Genomic DNA, 17,558 nt, shown 5'->3' on the forward strand with positions numbered 1-17,558 from the left:
AAACTTTGTGATCTCAAGGTCTTATAAATGTGTAACAGGTTCCTTATCTAGTTCTGGATGGTAAGTTTGTTAGATCATCAAAACATAAAGTAAAGTACTTGTGCCCAAGGTACTTATAACCTATCAATTTCCCCTTTTTTAATGACGACAAACTTAGAATTGATATTCCCCCTAAGAACCAGATCTCCACATTGTTCCCCCTATGAATCAGCCATATTCCCCATGAGAACCGAACCTAAGGAGCTGATCACAACCGGTTCCTCATGACTCTTTGGCAAATCATCAAAGCTCAAAGTACCATATATTATCAATTTCCCCCTTTTTCATGAATGACAAACCCAGAATTATTCCTCCTGAGAATTAGGTTCCTTATATGCACTTGATCACATCTGTTTTGTACCCAGTACGTTGAGAACGTTTGTCATCATCAAAACAAGACATAGAGTAACTTAGATCAATTTTTCCCTTTTTGATGATGACAAACCCAAAATTATTATTCCTCTTAAGAATCAGATTCCTCACATGTTTCCTTGCGGATCAGACCTATAATCAACATATTATCAGCATGTTCCCCCTACGAAGCAGATCCATCTTTCATGCACAACACAACATATCAATTCGATTTTGTTCCTCCCCCATGTTGACACCTATATAACTTCCCCCTTTTGGCATCATCGAAAATAATAACAGAAGAAGTACCACCAAAAAGAAGTTCAGCAATATTAACTCAGGCCACTTGGGCAACACAACATAAATAATAACAAGAACAACAAGTGAATGTCAGTGCACAAAATAGAGTGATTGCCCATAGTGGAGTAATTATAATAAAATCATAGTAGCTTCAACAATACATAATATGACAATTTAAACCACTGAAGTACCAATGTCATCAAATGTATGGATCAAAAGAAGATAAGAATTCAAGGGAGTTTGGAAGGAGTGGAAGACATGGATTACTAGGTAGTAGGAAAAGTAAGGGGCTAAGACCTTGATGAGCTTGTCCATTTGTTCATTTACTGTCCTTTGATCAATGATCATCTACTCTCTCAGTTCCTCCACCTGTTTCCTCAATATTTGATTCTCACCCTTCAACTTAGCATTCTATTCTATCAAGGGTCCTCGAGGACCAGGTTCTCAACCTATCTGAGTAGGTTGAACCATCAATAAGATCACCAAGAATTTCCCCAAGCTTCGTCTCATCAAGAACAGACTCAGTCCCATGCACATATAGCATCATAGTATCACATAAAATATAGAAGTTTTTACATCTTCTTCAGAAAACATTGGGACTTGGAGGAACAAAGAGGTGATTCGATTTTTGGAACTCAACAATGTCAAGAAGTTCCTCCATTTTTTCAGCAATATCAGAGTCAACTCTCTGCCTTACCGCACTTTTTAAGACTTCAACGTCTTCTCTCTCCAAACCTAATGGCTCAACCTTTTGCTTTTGTAAGGAACCAGGTTCCTCGCTTACACTACCCTTTCTATCCTTGAGCAACCATGTCTCCCTCTTCTTCTTCTCAATCTGTTTACCCTTATCATCGGTTGCATCTTTTTCAGCCAACCCCCCCTTTTTTCCTTTTTTTTAAAAATTCTTTCTCACAAGAAAAGATTTCATTTCATTCTCTCTTCCACAATCACATCAGCAACTCACACCACTTTATCATCAATCAGCCTACTTTTCATCAATCCTTTTCACTGGATCGGAAGTTCATTTATACACAGAACTCAAAGAGAAAAAGATAATTATTAAAATTGACTTCATGAGAAGGACTTGAGGATCAAGTCTCTCATTCAGTCCTCATATTTTCCAATTTCTCCATCCTTCAAGGCTTCCACAAATCCAACAGCAACTTTAGCCTCACTTTCTTAGAATATTAGATCTACCCTGTTCCCTTTCAGTTAAACTTCCATCAAAATCTATCAAAGAATTCTTAGAGTTTTGATTCTGACGGAGTTAGGTTTTTGGAAAGTGAGAGAGTTGGGTTCACTTCTGGCATATTTGGAAAGAAGAATTATTTTAAGACAGGGTTGATTTTTTTTTGAAGAAAAGAATAGGTTTTATTTGGGTGTAAGATAGAGAAGTGCCTTTCCGGGGTAACGGGTCACTTCAGAAAAGGTTTAACATTTTGGACTTCAAAATTTAGGAGGAGAGGCAGGAGAAAGGAAGAAACAAATTAATGACATGACACTTCAGCGGCTTAAAAAGGCATATAAGTATCAAAGAGACTACTAACCTGAGTCACAACAACCAAGTTCCTTCACGGTTTTTGAAAATTTTGAGCAAAAACTCCTAGAAGTGCAATGCCACTCTTACTTGTTTTTGTCCTGAGACTGCCATATGTGTATACCTGTAACAGTATAGATTTGAGTTAGATGTCGCCGAAAAACACTTTTTAGCATTGTAACTTTCCTTCTTAATATAGCCAATCATCGAGGGACCAGGTCCTTAGTTGAGCTTGATCAACCCCAACTCCAGAAGATTTCTTTCAAAATATTCCCTACTCAGCGCCTTGGTGAAGATGTCTGCTACCTGATCCTTCTTTTTCTAGAACTTCAAACAAATCAGAACCTTTTCAATATTATCCCTGAGAAAATGGTGTCTGACATCAATGTGTTTTGTCCTTTTGTGTTGTACCGGGTTCAAGCTGTAAGTACACCAAAGTCTTCAAGATGTTGCTTGATCTATACTAGTTGGGCATAACAAAAAGAAGCAGCCACGTATTCAGTTTCAGCAGTAGGAAGAGCCACACCATTTGTCTCTTTGTACCTTTTGAGATCAAGCATGAACCCAGAAAATGTGTCGTTCCAGATGTGCTTTGTCTATCTAGCAGATTTTCAACAAAATCAACATCAGCATATCCTATTAAGTCAAGGATATCTCCTAAGGGGTAGTAGAGAACCAGGTCCTGCATCCTTTGAGACATCATACGGTTCTCTTGGCAGCTTTCAAATGAGATTCCTTTGGATTGGATTGAAACTCAGCTCAAAAACCCACACTAAAAACAATTTCTGGTTTGCTACAGAAGTGACCCTATGATACCTCTATACACAGTCTAATTTACAGGAGAACCAGGTTCATTCATATCTATTCTTGACTAATTTGTTCACCAGCGTGAAACTTGCATGACCCAGTCTTCTGTGCCATTAGCTCAGCATTATCGTTAACAGCACTAAGACAGCCAAGATCCCTTTGTCACGGGTTTGGGAAATACCCAGCAGAATCTCGTAGAGGACCAGGTACTCTACTGTTCAATGGACTCATACTGTTCTCAATCCTTCCAACTCCCAGAATGTATCCCTTCTTGCCATTTTCAAAGGATACACTCCTTCCTTGCAGGGCCTTCAATGAAAGGAAATCATTTGTTCTTCAGTTATGAGCTTCCAGCAGTCGCTATCCATGTGCCATTGTTGACTACTCTCTTTCACTATTCCCTGCACACTTAAGTTAATGATAGAACGGGCGAATCAAACTTCTTTTTGCCCATGCAGGTAGCACATATTTTTCTTTCAGGGTACCAGGTTCCTCATCTGTACGCCTATTTTCACTAAAAACTTTGTTTTTCTGTAAAACTGAATTTTGACTTTACAAGAGTCCTTGTAATGACTAGTTTGACCACAGTGAGTGCACAACCTATTATAAGCCACAGTTACACACTTCCTATGGGGATTATAAGAGGTTTTAGCCTTTTGGAACCCGATGCCTTGGCTATTTCCACCATTACTTCTGTATATGGACGTTATCACATCAAAGCATCGGGTCCATTTAAGTGACTTATCAAGATCATTTTTAACCCTTTTTAAATCCTCCTGAAGTTGTCTATTCTTTTAAAGCTCAGCAACAAGACTTGTTTTAATATTCTTAAGCTTACTCTCAAGCTCAAGTTGAGCCTTTCCAGCCACTTCCTCTCCCTCAATGTTGCCCATCCATTTTTTTGTTTGTTTTTTCAACAAGTTGTATTCTCTAGTTACCTCTTCCACTTGTTCCCTTAAATCTACAACAGAAACTACCATATCATCCCTTTCTTGCTCAATAGCTGCAATTTTCTCTATTAGAGTATTTTTTTTCTTTGCTAAGGGTCTCTATGGTTTCCTTCAAGTCATCAACCACTCCCATCAAATCATCTCTAGACTGTTCAGCATCTCTTAGCTCTATGGTTAGGGCATATTTCTCATTAACAAAACTATAATATATATCAATTAGAACATTTGCTAATGACATCAATTTTTTTGAAGAGTAGGACTTCAGATTTCTATGAAAATCCTTGAAAGTTACCTCATCATTGTCATCCTCTTCATCATCATGGGACTGAGTCGTCAATGCAAACAATGAATCAAATTCCTTTGCTTCATTTTGCACTGCCATAATGGAGCTGCTTCCTGTATCTAGTTCCTCTTCTAATTCTCTAGAGGAGTCTCCCCATGCAGTAAGAGCTTGCTTTACAACATTTTCAACTGCACTTTTTTGGCTGAATTGTTTATTAGGAACCAGGTTCCTTTTTTGCTACTTTGTTAGTGTTGTGTTTGTAATGCTCTTGTTTCAGAAGTGGGCAATCTTTGAAGAAGTGTCCAGGATTTCCACAGTTATGACAACACTCATTTCCTTTGAAATTCCTGCTGGAACTTCCTTTCTTTGGGATCCCACCATTTTTGTGACCCATCTTCTGAAATCTTTGTGGTCTATTAGTTGATTGACTTTCCTCGAAGTTTGGTGGAGTAGCCACGTAGATCCTTTCCAGGTGTTATCCTTTTAGAAAGAAGCTACTCTGATACCAATTGTTAGAAAACTTAAGCGTCCACCAGACTTATCCTTCTATCAGGGGAACACAAGGTATCAGGTCCCTAATCTGGTTCCTGTGAATCTAAAGGTACACTGCCCAGATTATCTTGAGTCAATTAATCTTGAATGACTGTACCAGACATGATTCAGGTCCTTTACCTGGTTCTCTCATGAAGTAAGTTGTTTTACCTTCTTTGATTGTATTTATACGTGTGTGGCATCACTTATAATGATCTAAGCAAGGTAGGTAAAAAGCCTTTCATAGAAAGTTGCCTACTGCACTGTACCTATGCAGTAGCGTGTGCAGGCAGCAACTTTCCTGTTGGAGAGTTGACTTCATACAGTATCTTGGGAACTGGTAGGAACCTGTTCCCTCAGCTGTTCCTTACACTCTTCCTCACTTGAGTCATTGCTATCAACTTTGAGTACCAGGTTTTTTTCTTTCTTTGGTTCTCTTCTTTTACTGTCTATCTTCCTTTTTATCTCGTAGGTCTTCAAATTTCCAACTAGCTCTTCTATGGTCAGTTGATACAAGTCCTTTGATTCAGTAAATAGTAGTCACCTTACTTTCCCAAGGGCTGGATCCCAACCTGGAACTTTGCAATCTCAAGGTCTTGTAAATGTGTAACAGGTTCCTTATATGGTTCTAGATGGTAAGTATATTAGATCATCAAAATATAAAGTAAAGTACTTGTGCCCAAGGTACTTGTAACCTATCACAACAGTTACTAGTCGAGTATTCATATGGCTCCATATGAGGCTATGTATGAGAGGCGGTGTAGATCTCCAGTTGATTGGTTTGAGCCGGGCGAGGCTAGGCTATTAGGGAACAGACTTGGTGCATGATGCTTTAGATAAGGTGAAGGTGATTCAGGAGAGGCTTCGTATAGTGCAGTCGAGACAAAAGAGTTATGCTGATAGGAAGGTTCGTGATATGTCCTACATGGTTGATGAGAAGGTTCTGTTGAAGGTTTCCCCCATGAAGGGTGTTATGAGATTTGTGAAGAAGGGTAAATTGAGTCCTCGGTTCATTGGGCCTTTTGAGGTACTTCGGAGGATTGATGAGGTAGCTTATGAGCTTGCTTTGCCACCCAGCTTGTCGAGTGTGCATCCGCTATTTCATATTTCTATGCTCCGGAAGTATATTGGGGATCCGTCTCATGTTATGGATTTCAGCAAGGTTCAGTTAGATAGTGATTTGACTTACAATGTGGAGCTAGTGGCAATTTTGGAGTGTCAGGTTCGAAAGTTGAGGTCAAAGGATATAGCTTCAGTGAAAGTGCAGTGGAGAGGTTGGCCCATGCAGGAGGCTACTTGGGAGACCGAGCAGGAGATGCGGAGCAGATATCCTCACCTATTTGAGGCTTCAGGTATGTTTCTTGACCCGTTCGAGGACGAACGTTTATTTAAGAGGGGGAGGATGTAACGACCCGGCCGGTTGTTTCATGAGTTATCACTTCGTTTCCCTCATCTATGCTTCTTTATACTTTTTTTATCCGTGTTATGTGGTATCGGGTTAGTCAGTTCGAATCCGGAATGGTTTTGGTAAGGTTTGAGATACTTAGTCTCTGTTGAGTAAGCTTAAGTTGAAAGAGTCAACCGGATATTGACTTGTGTGAAAAGGGGATCGGATGTGAATTTCGATGGTCGAATAGCTTCGGGAGATGATTTGGGACTTAGGAGTGTGATCAGAACGTGTTTTGGAGGTTCGTAGTAGATTTAGGCTTGAATTAGCAAAATTGGAATTTTGGCATTTTCCAGTTAATAGGTAAGATTTTGATATAGGAGTTGGAATGGAATTCTGGGAGTTACAGTAGGTACGTTGTGTCATTTGGGTTGTGTGTGCAAAATATCAGGTCATTCGGACGTAGTTTAATAGACTTGTTGATCAAAAGCGGAATTCGGAAGATTTTTGGAACCTTAGGCTTGAATCTGACGTGATATGGTTGATTCGATGTTGTTTGAGGTATTTTGAAGATTGGTATAAGTTTGGATGGTGGTATGTTACTTGTTTGTGCTTTTGGTTGAGGTCTCGAGGGCCTCGGGGCGATTTTGGGTGGTTGACGGGAGGTTTTGGAGTTGAGTTTGGCAACTGAAGTTTTATAGTTGCTGTCATAACCGCATCTGTGGTTGTGAGGCCACAGGTGCGACTCTTGTAGATACAGAAGCAAGCCACAGAAGCGGTCAAGAGGGAACCAGTTGGAACCACAGAAGCGGCTAAGGGAGCGGACCTACGATAGCGCAGGTGCGAGCATTGCCTCGCAGATGCAGAAATGGGCTCATAAGTGAAAACCGCAGATGCGGTGCCTTGGACCGCATAAGAGGGACCGCAAAAGCAGGAAATGACCACATGTGCGGAATACCTGGGTCAGAAGGTATATGTTTTGCCCTTCGCGATTTTGGCCATTTTTCTCAATATTTCATTCGGGGTGAAGCTTTTGGGAGCCATTTCAAGGGAATTTTCAGAGGGATTCATTGAGGTAAGGTCCTTGGTTCCTAAGCTCGTTATTATGGTGATTTTTATCGTTGTTAGCATGAAATTTAAGGGAATATCAGTGGTAAATTTGGGGGTTAGGGCTTGGTTAATTGGAGAGCTTTGAGTGGTGATTTGAGGGGCCATTTGAGGTTCGATTTTGGTACTTTTGGTATGAATGAACTCGTGGCGAAATAATAATTCTATTGATGTAAAATTTGTCGAATTTTGAGACGTGGGCCCGAGGGTCGGGTTTGGTCAGTTTCGGATTTTTCTGTTGTAATTTGATTGTTTTCGAGTGGGATTTATTCCCTTAGAATATTTTGATGGTTATGAACTGATTTTGGTTAGATTCGAGGCATTATGAGGCCGATTCGAGAGAAAAAGGCATTGCGGGCTAGAGTTTTGGCTTGGCTTGAGGCAAGTAACACTTCCAACCTTGGTTCTGCGGGTTCTAAACCCCGAACGATGTGTTCTATGACCATTATGAAGGCGACACATGCCAAGTGATGGGCATGTAGGCGTGCACCGTGAGAAATGCGGTCTGGATCATTCCATGGCACCACTTAGCTACTATTTTATATTGATATCTGTGTTGCAATCATGTGATCAAATTGATAAGCTGCAAATCATGTAAATTATCATGTTAAGGCTCCACGCCAACACTGTTGAGACCCGAGAGATCCTTTCTTGCTATCATGTCATTAGATTCATGTATATTCTATACTCAGTCATGTTCATGCATATTATATCATGCCTCAGTCTCGATTATTGCTATTTGACATATCATTTCATTGTTTGAGCTTGTATTATGACATCTTAGCCTATGTGTGTGAGACTGGAGAGTATTGACTGAGTGAGGCTGAGAGCCGAATATCCATTTACAATATGGGATCGGGCTGCACACCGCAGTAATGATATTGATCATGCCTTCGCTGGCATTGATATAGCGCTTGGGCTCAGAGAAGCCCCTTCGGAATCTTTACACCCCCAGTGAGCACAGTAGATGATTATATATGAGGGATGGATCTTCCCTGGACATGGATCTTGGTCCGAAGTACTATACCGGGAGATGGATCTTCTCCGAGAGGCTGGATCGACCTGTGTCCTCAGTACTGAATGACTGAGGTTAGTGATATATATTCTGGGATGGACCTTCCCTGGTCCGGATGGCCATATAAAGTACCGAGTGGTTGAGCACTTGTGAGTGGAAGGTGTGGAACATTGATCATGCTCATGTGCATTGGTACATATATGAAATCTCTAAGTTTTGAACTCTTTTTACTGAGCAGTTCCATCTATTACTGTTGAGTTTTACTTGAACTGTAAGCATGTCTACATTTCTGTTATATTAATTGCTAATTGCCTGTTGAGGTTTTTGTCTGTCACTACCTGTCAGTCCACAGGTTAAACTTGTTACTTACTGAGTTGGTGTACTCACATTACTCCCTGCACCTTGTGTGCAGATCTAGGTGTATCTGGTCACGGTAGCGGTTGTTGATCTTCTTTGTGCGGACTTCCACCGGAGATTGTGAGGTAGCTGCTTGGCGACCGCAGTTCTGCCTTCTCCTTCCCTATCTTCCTCTAGCTAGACTTATTAGATGCATTGAGACTATTCTAGATTTGTATTTCAGACAGTTATATTAGTTTGCTCATGACTAGTGACACCCGAGGTCGGGGTTGTATTTCTTTCCGCTGTTTTGGTACTTCTAACATTTATTATTGGAATTCTGTTTAAAAATTGATGTTTTCTATAGTTAATAATTTGGGTAAAATGGAAGAATTGGAATAAGTGGCTGGCCTAGTTACACGATAGGTGTCATCACGGCCGGGACAGATTTTGGGTTGTGACAGTTCCCAGCCGAGCTTCAGACTCGACCCCGAGGCCCTCGAATAGGCAAGCTCGAGGCCCCGATTACTAACCATTCGGTTTGGTTATCACCTTGCTCTCAAGCTCTTATTTCGTTGCTAAGTCTTTCATATAGCATCAACTGCTTAATAACTAGCATAAAATAGATCACGTCTTTTTAGAACCACTAAGTCAAATTTAATTGGTATTACCATTTTCACGGTAAACAAGTATATTTATTAATTTGGTGTAAAATAATGAAAATCACACTTGATAACACTTGAGAACAAATAATAAGATTATAGATTAAAGAGACTCCCCCGGCCCTTACCAAAAAGAATTGACAGGACTTTAAAGATTATATTCGGAGAAATTCAAAAATAGCTAGATTTACAAGTGGCCATTCAAAAATAGCCACAGTTCCAAAAGTAATTGAAATTTATCCACTTTTCATGTAAAGATAAATCTTAACGAAAACACTGTTCAAAATCCGGAAAAATTCTCCAGTATATTATACTGGAACTTTCCGCGTATTGGAGGTCCAGCATAATATGCTGGAAGTTTAGACACAGAGACACGGGTGTACCGATCTCCAGTATATTATGCTGGAACTTTCCGTGCTGCAACAAAATAGTGACTATTTTTCAATAACTTTATAAATGCTGGCTATTTTTCAGCCCGAAAACTGACTAACCCGTGCTATTTTTACGATTATATTTTGAGTAGCACTAACAATCCAAGACACACAAATGCAGTCGGAGTTTTAATTGGAAGTACAAAAAATAGAAAAACAAAAAACTAATACTCCTATCACAAAAGCAACAAATCCGTTCACTCATTACAGAAAAAAAGATTTTTTTGTTGAAGTATATCAATAACAATAATAATAACTACGTTTTAATCCTAAACAAGTTAGGGTCAAACTATAGATATCCTCATTCGTTTTATTTAGCCCAACTCATATCATTATCATTACCAAAATAAAATAAAATAATAATAGTAGTACGTAGTGGTAGTTTACTACCCAGTCTAAAACCCATTCCTAGCTAGTAGGTATCATCTTTATAGATTTTCATTTCATTGTGTCCTATTAGCTAAGTATGCAACCAAGGATTTGTAGGTCTTTTGAGACAACTTCCTTCCATGTGATTTTAGGTCTATCTCATCTTTTTTTAATACCTTGCTCTATCATAGTTTTACATTTATGGACCAGTGCATCTGTAGGCCGAAGCAAGACACGACCAAATCATCTCAAGCAACCTTATCTCATTTATCCTCAATGTGTGCTACTTGTTTTGGCAAATATGCTCATTTTAATCTTATTTAATTTTGTGTGACTATGCATTCATCTTAGCTTTTGTATTTCTGTAACACCTATCTTGTGAATATGTTGAACTTTAGCGGCCCTATATTCGCTACCACGTAACTCTTTGTTGAATTGTATATAGTTTTATAATTCTGAACCACGAAGAGCTGTAAGTTATAGAACAAGCATTGAGGGAAGTACATTTACGCTTCACTCCTATATGAAAATTCCCTACAACTTGTAATACTTTGGCTCGTTCGGAATTGGATATTTTATAGAGTACCAATACGGTACTGATACGAAGGAATTGATGTATATTTGAATTCCTGATTCACGCTTACTCACAAATAAGTTTCCTTGTCTTTTATCTCCCTTCTAAAGATTAAGAATGATTTTGCCATATATAAGTGGTGGTACGCATATTAAATAATTATTTTATGAAGTATATATTAAAATATTATTCGTTTAATATAATAGTATATGAATATATGAAGTACATAATTTTTACCATGTATTCATTGAATACGGATACACAAATAAAATATTCCGCTTATAATAATGATATATTTAATGTATGTAAGTCTATATTTCAATTTATTCATCACACACTCTGTGTAATATGTGCATTACACCAAATATGTATTTTAAGAAAATTTTATGTGCATAAACTATATATAATTTGAGAGAGAGAGAGAAAAGAGGGTTTGAAGCCCTTATTTTTTGTACTAATTTTTTGATAAAATAGGTAACTGATCCTAATTTGTGCGTTGGTATTTATTTTAAAAATTACATTTAAATTTGGAAAATGTCATAAAGGTAAATAAATCTAGTACTTTAGAAATAAATCAAAAGTAATATTGTTTACTCAAATAAATTAGTATTAGTACCCGCGCAATGTACGAATCATCATATATATATATATATATATATATTAAAAGTGGGAAGGTTCAGTATGGCAAAGTTAAATTACCAAATTGTCCATCAGAAATTGAATAACCCTTTTGCCCTTCATTTAAACACCATTCTTGTAACATTTTTGTATCAAAAAATAAAAACATCTCATCATAAAATAAGCTTTTAATTTTTTTACCACTCTTTATATAATGAAAGCATAAAATACAATATAAGTCGCATGAGATGTCCCTTGCAACTTGTGAAATCCTTTTGTATTCCCAACTAGGGGTGTCAATGGTTCGGTTCGGCCGGTTATTTTATAAAATTTGTACCATACCAATTTTTCGGTTATTCTATTATGTATAACAAAAATTAGACTTTTCGAAACCATCCCAATCATGTCGGTTTCTCTTCGGTATCGGTACAGTTCGGTTAATTTTCGGTATTTTTTTTAATATCATATAAAATTCACCAGTAGAAGTAGAATTGTAATAACATACGCTCTTTTATAGGACTTAGCAAAACTCTCTAGACATTTTAACTGTTTAAGGGGTGATAAACTAAAAAAAAGATGGCTAGAGTGTAGATCCATCAACTATTCTACAACAGCGTAAAAGAAATCAAACAAAGGCAAAGAAAATATTAATCACACGAAAATTAGTTTGCTACATTGTAGGAATTAGTTTAATACATTGTAGTTTGCTACTCATAATCGCTAGAATACTTTGTGTCTTGCTAATAAAGATACTTGAAATAACTTAGTTTAAGTAGAAGTAGCATAATAGGTTTTAGGAATTAGTATTTTGAGTTTAATTACTTGTTGACTTGTAATAGTTTTCATAATTCCAAGGCTCAAAGAAAATTTAATGCATTATTATTTTTAAACTTACTAAATAAATATATTTTCTACATGTAAAATTTATTCGGTACGGTTCGGTATTTTTTCGGTTTATTTTTATAAAATAGAAAACATACCCTAATTATCGGTGCGGTTATATATTTATATAAAAACCTACGGTTTCTTAAAAAGAAACCTAAAAATCGGTTCGGTGCGGTACAGTTCGATCGGTTTAATCGGTTTTCGAATATCCATTGACACCCCTATTCCCAACCAAGTTCTTCTAATAATGTAACTGAAACTCTTTCACTTCGTTGTCATTTTCATATTCTTCTAGATGTAAGTAAATTTTACCAGTTATACATTAAGTTCAAACACGATAGCGTAGAGCACATGAACAGACATTGTGTCATATATCAGTTATGCAATTTAATGAGAAGTCAAATTAAAGGTCTACAATATTAAAGAGATTAATTTGATTCCCATGGTGCACCAGCTAACTTATATGGCGCAACTCAGGAATACTAGATCATTGGATTAGGAATATTATTGATGTCTTCCTTTTTTCCCTAAACCTCTTGCCTCATAGAGGTATGCTGATTTGAGATCCATGGAGTTGATTCCCATGGTGCACCAGCTTATATGGCGCAACTATGGAATACTAGATCATTGAATTACGAATATTATTGATGTCTTCCTTTTTTCCCTTGCCATGCACTTTGCACATAAAGGTATGCTGATTTGAGATCCATCGAATTGGATTCAAGAGCTAGAATATTGTTCAAGGTGTAACGGATTTATGTAATTTTACGTTGTTTTGGTAAGCTTTAAACCTCTTTTCACCCTATGTTCTTTGGCTTGCTCTTAAGAATATTCACATTGGTATTCCGGAAAATAGTTGAAATTGTAGATCCATGTTAGTTCTTTTCACTTATGGTCTTGTCAGCCAATCCTTGTCTGTTTACACGTTGGTATTTGAAAATTAAAGAATCTATATAATCTATTATTCAAGACATTAAAAAAAAAAAAAAAAGGAATCACAACATCAATAGAGTAGAGTATACTGCCTTTATGTTTAGCTTTTATTCTCACCAATACTGAAAATCATATTACATGCCTTGTTTAATTTACTCTCCTAGATAAGATGTAGAACCTTCTTCACTTAATTATTTGTTATTGTATTATGCATTTTTTATGGTACTAATATAACGACTCCTGTTGCTTTTTTTGAGCCGAGGGTCTACTGGAAACAGCCTCTCTACCCTTCGGGGTAGAGGTAAGGTCTGCGTACTACATATTACCCTCCCCAGACCCCACTTGTGGAATTATACTGGATCGTCGTTGTTGTTGTACTTATTAATGGTACATGAAGGAAAACAAAAACGATTTAACTCTTGTCATAGAATATGAGGAACGTAGATCGAATTTTTTTTTTGTCATCAATTTTCACCGTCATATTATTACTTTGTTTTACAATATAATCATCAGTCTCAACACATGACCTTTTTTAAATTACAAAGTATCATCTAAATATAAATTTTAGTTTATCAAATAATTATGCTATCATATATAGCAGTACTATATATTTATTTCATATTTTGCTAATTGAGCTTTCACTTTTTAACCTTTAATATGATTTTGAAAAGTTTGTACTAATTAACAGGAAATACACGTGCACCCAGATACTAATTACTATAAAAGCATGAAGCCCTTTTCTTAAAAGTTAATTATTTTAATACCCCTCATAACATAAATAACTTTACTTACTAAAAAAAAAAAAGCTTAAGCCTCCAAAAAGCTACGACCATTTCAACCCCATGCTCCTTCAGTCACAACTATTCACTCTAAGCCACCGCTTCATACTCCCTTGTATTATAACACTGATCTAACTCGAATGCCACTCTATGCCACCGATTATACTCCCTTATGCATACTGATCTAACTCAAAACGCATAAGAATGCCTGAATGCGTTTCTTCTCCGAAAAACAGCACTGAAAATATAAAATTAAATTAACTATAATTACTTAAACTGTTTCGTCTTTTACGATATCTACAAATTTAGCTTGTGGATATATATAAATTAAATGGTTTCTCTATCCATTTTGTCTCATTCTCCAACTTTAAGGAAGTAATATTATTGCTTACGTTGATTTGATCAACTTCTTTTTCATTTTCAACAAATAGAGAGATAGTAATTACATCAAGAATTTCTTTTATGTAAATTAGAAAAACTCACTTTATATGTGTTTCGCTAACACTCTTGGACAAAGTTTGTTGTGATTTGCTAGAAGAAGAAGAAGAAGTATTTTTCCTTTCTTTTGGTGCTGCAAATTCAAGTCAAATTCCAACCTAAGAGCATGTTATGATCTTTCCACAAGGTATGTGTCTTTACTATTATATGCTATATCTAATTATATACAAGAGGGAGAATGAAGTCTGTAATTTCATGACGTTTTATATCATGACTTTTTATATAAGAAGGAAAAAAATACTTACCATCATCATCATCATAAGAAACTAAATCATCTATTTAGAATTTTGGGTAAATTTTTGGTTGAATTCAAAGTTTTAGATATTACACAAAGTTATATATTTTTTAAAAATACATTAATATGTTTGAAGGAATAGTTTAGTCTTTTAAAGGTACAAAATCGGTAAGTTGAGATCTGAATTAAACTTTATATTGTTCCATTATTGTTGAATAGATATATATACACCGGATAAGACTTCATAGGTCAAATATGACGCCATGGAAAAATAGGTGACTCTTTCTTAGAAGATGTATATCCTATAATATAATAGACGAAATTATAGGAAAACGGTAAATATTCGTGATATGAGGATAAATAATCAATAGGTTTTGCATTGTAATTCTTATTTGTTGATGAGATGCAATTGACACACACACATATATATATATATATAATTCTGTTTAGTTGTTTATAAAAGTGGGATGTCTTAAACGAAAAAGTTAAATTACTTCAATATTCTTTTAAAAAAATTTACTAACCTACTTATTAAAAATATGTAAGTATTAATAATAATTATGAAGAAGAAGAAATTTATTTAATTTGAAGTGTCTTTTCAAAAAGCTATATCTTTTTAAACAAAACAAACCATGTGGTCAGGGAGGAAGAGAAAGGAAAACTTGGGTATTTGTACTAGGGAAAAGTTTGGAAATTGAAACTTTCTTGATTTTAGTAGGGGGGAAATAACCATGTGGTCTGGGATAAAGAAGAAAAAGGAAAACTTGGGTACATACTAGGGGGAAGGTTTGGAAGTTGGAACTTTCAGGTTTTACGGATAGAAGTACGTATTATTTTGTCATGACAATTGGAGTAGTCAGATCTTTTGAGGGTTCATTGAGGTATAGGAGAGACATAGTCTCTATAATATTTACAGAATATTATTATTTATCGCTATTAGATGATAAATGATAGTAGTACTTTCATTCTGAAAAAAATTATTAACGATTAATAAGAAATGTCATCTTTAATCATACCATTTCTTAGACAAATGTTAGCGCATATAAAATGCATTAAATTCTTTTACAAAGATCTAAATAATTAGACGATTTTAAAGTATAATTCAAAATTAGAAGAAATAGTATTTGGTATTTGTAACATAGAAACTATTGTACTTTATCAGAATGATTTGTTTAATGAAAAAAATTTAATTATGAATATCCATATTATATAAGAAACAAACATCATCAAATATTGAACAAATATAAAATTTTCTGCTTGCATATAAACATTCATATGCAAATTAAAAGACTTGAATTGAATTAAGTTACTGTGATGATCCAAATGTCATCTTTAATTTAAATAATTATCTCCGTATTTTAAAACCTTGAAAAGCGCTATTAATAAATCCTCGACTTGAGTGCACAATTCATATAATTTTTCGAAAGGTTCTTATGTGAAAAATGGATTAAATTGTGAATTAGAGCTTTAAAACTCAACTGAGTTGATTTCGGTCAACATTTTGAGCAAACAAACCCGGATAAAAGTTTTGACCATTCCGGTAGTTTTGTATCGTAATTTGGGACTTGGTCATATGCCCGAAATCGAATTTGGAGGTCTCTAGATCAAATTATCGTCATTTGACGGAATCTAGAAATCTAAGGTTAAAGATTTCTTAAGTTTGATCGGAGATTTGACTTTTTGATATCGGGGTCGGAATCCAGTTCTGAAAATTTTTATAGCTTTGTTATGTCATTTATGACTTGTGTGCAAAATTTGAAGTCAATCGGACTTGATTTGATAGGTTTTTGCATCGAATAGAGAAGTTGGACGTTCTTAGTTTCATTAGGCTTAAATTGGGATGTGATTCACGGTTTTAGCTTTATTTGATGCGATTTGAGGTTTCGACTAAGTCTGTATCATGTTTTAGGAATTGTTGTTGTATTTTGTCGAGGTTCCGAAGGCCTCGGGTGGATTTCAGAAGGTTAACGGATATAAAAGGCTGCTGAAATTTTCTGGGTAGTTTCTGCATTTTTCGCACGTGTGAACAGTGACTGCACCTGCGTGAACAGTATCTGTGTATAGTACCCGTGTACAGTACACATGAACAATATCCGTGTACAGTACCCATGAACATGACCGTGAACAGTAAACGAGTGAACAGTACCACGGAAAATTCTGGACAGAATGTTAAGTTCTGAAAATGGGACTTCGTCCTATTTTCCATTTTTACCAAATTGGAGCTCGGGGAGAGGCGATTTTCGGGAAATTTTCAGAGAAAATAACGGGGTAAGTGTTCTTAACTTAATTTTGGTTAGATTACCTGAGCATTTAATTGGTGATTTTAGTTGGGAAAATTTTGAAAACCTCTTAGTTTAATTTGAAGATTTGAAGGGCGAGTTGATGTCGAATTTTGGTAAAATTGGTATGGTTGAACTCGTGGTTGGATGAGGTTTCATATTCCGTAATTTTTGTCGGGTTCTGAGACGTGATCCCCACAGATGAATTTTTAGTGCAATTTCGGATTTTAAAGAAAAAATGTAGAATTTCATATGGAATTAATTCCTATAATTTTTATTGACTGAATCGAATTGTTTATGACTAGATTTGAGAATTTCGGAAACGAATTTGTGAGGCAAAGGCTTGTTGGAATTTTGAATTGGTTGCAAAGCGAGGTAAGTGTTTGGTCTAACCTTAGCTTGAGAGATTAGGAGTTGTGTCCTATTTGTTATGTGTTATTTGTTGAGTACGACGTATAGGCATGGTGATGAGTATCTATACGTTGGTGTCAAGCATGCCCGTGTATCTTATACTTTGATTAATGTGACTCTGTTTCGTATTGTATATGCTCTATATGATAATTTCTGTTGAGGAATATGACTTGTGGAAGTATTATTGTTAATTAAACATGGTTGAGCATTGACTTAAGAGGAGAATTCAATTGTTGAACAT

This window comes from Nicotiana tabacum, chromosome 3 (assembly GCF_000715075.1).
Source record: "Nicotiana tabacum cultivar K326 chromosome 3, ASM71507v2, whole genome shotgun sequence".
In the NCBI taxonomy this organism is placed as follows: domain Eukaryota; kingdom Viridiplantae; phylum Streptophyta; class Magnoliopsida; order Solanales; family Solanaceae; genus Nicotiana; species Nicotiana tabacum.